Below are 1,634 nucleotides of genomic sequence, written 5' to 3'. Positions count from 1 at the left end.
CACAGACACCTCCACCCTTTTTGTTTTCTCGTGTTTCAGATTCAAATTTGTAGTTGGGTGGAGCTGATTCTGTTAGAACAGCATTACCTGTGTTTTTGTCAAGCCATGTTTGAGTTAAAAACATAAAATCAAGATGATACGAAGAGATCAAATTATTAATTAAAAATGATTTGTTAGACAAGGATCCTGAGCCAGCCCTAACTATAAACAAATAATTTTGCATCATTGTTCAGCAGACTGATAGGCCTCCAATTTCCTATTTGTAATCTGTCTTTTTTTGGTTCGGGAATTAATGTGATTACTCCTTGCCTTAATGTAGGAGGGAGCTCACCTTTTTGAATGGATTTATTAAACATGGCTAGTAGGAAAGGGGCAAGTTTAAGATTGAAAGTCTTATAAAATTCCCCTCTCAAACCGTCATTACCAGGAGATTTCCTTTCTTTAAGGGATTTAATATATTCACTAATTTCAGCCAACGATATCTTCTCTTCACATGAGACTCTAAGATCATCATTTATTTTTCTCGAATCTGCTGAAACATTGTCTAAAAATGGTTCAATATGAGAGGGTGTAAAGATTGAAGAATATAGATCTTGATAAAATTGAGCTACATGTTGAGAGATTATTTTAGGATCATCGGAGATCACGTGACCTGAGGGAAAGTGCTGTCACATTTATTCTGTCTCTTTATAGCAACGTTTTATTCATTAGACTCCAACAGGAAATGTTGTCTGTCAAAATAAAAGTCTTCCTCCACATTAAAGTCAGGTAACTGATAAATACCGAAATGTTGGAGCCAAACATGAAGCTCCTGAAACACTGAAAAAAAAAAGAAAGAAAATGTGCAGATTTTTTCGTGAACAACAGAATCACCGCTTTTTGTTTAATGTGATATGAATATAATACAACACTCACACAGCTAGTGTCATTTTATTTTAGGGTGGAATTTCCCTTGAACATGTTCACACCCTGAACTAGAGGGCTGCATTGGGATTGGGTCCCGCCGGGTCCCACAGGACCCAACCCAGATCTTGCGGGAGCGGGCAGTTTGAACTTTGCTGCGGGCGGGAACGGGCGGCTAAAAAAAAACACAGCAGGATCGAGATGTAGCCTATAGCGACAGGATGGAGTTAACAAATGATGTGGAAAAGAAGCTCAAACAAAGTATGAAGGCGCACTGAGCCCTCTAATTCCCAGCGCTCTCAAAGCTGGCGCGTTTCATCTTCAGCATCCAGTGCGCCTTCAGAGCGGGCCTTTAGTGTCTGTGGGCGCATCTTGGAAGAGAGACGCACAGGATTGGGACCGCAGTCGGTCAGCAACACTCTCTTCCTCCACAGCAATATTATGGCCAAGTGATTCATTCGTTAACTTTGTTTATTGTATGTTATTTATTAGTGTTATTTGAGCCACTCACAGCCTACTCTCGTTGCTATAAGTTTATTACATAAAGAGGCGTGATGATGCCGGTGTTATTGAGCATAGGCTTTATCTTTATCTCATTAATGTTTCTTATTCAGGTCTCTCTTAGAAAAGAGACCTTAACCTCAATCACTGCGTGATTATATAAAGGTAGAAAAATAAATAAATACAGAGGAGGAGAATAGAATATGAAACAGCCTTTATTTCATTAAAAA

This window comes from Epinephelus moara, chromosome 5, assembly GCF_006386435.1.
Source record: "Epinephelus moara isolate mb chromosome 5, YSFRI_EMoa_1.0, whole genome shotgun sequence".
Classification (NCBI taxonomy): domain Eukaryota; kingdom Metazoa; phylum Chordata; class Actinopteri; order Perciformes; family Serranidae; genus Epinephelus; species Epinephelus moara.
The sequence above is the reverse complement of the archived record's forward strand: the minus strand, read 5'-3'. Positions refer to the sequence as shown.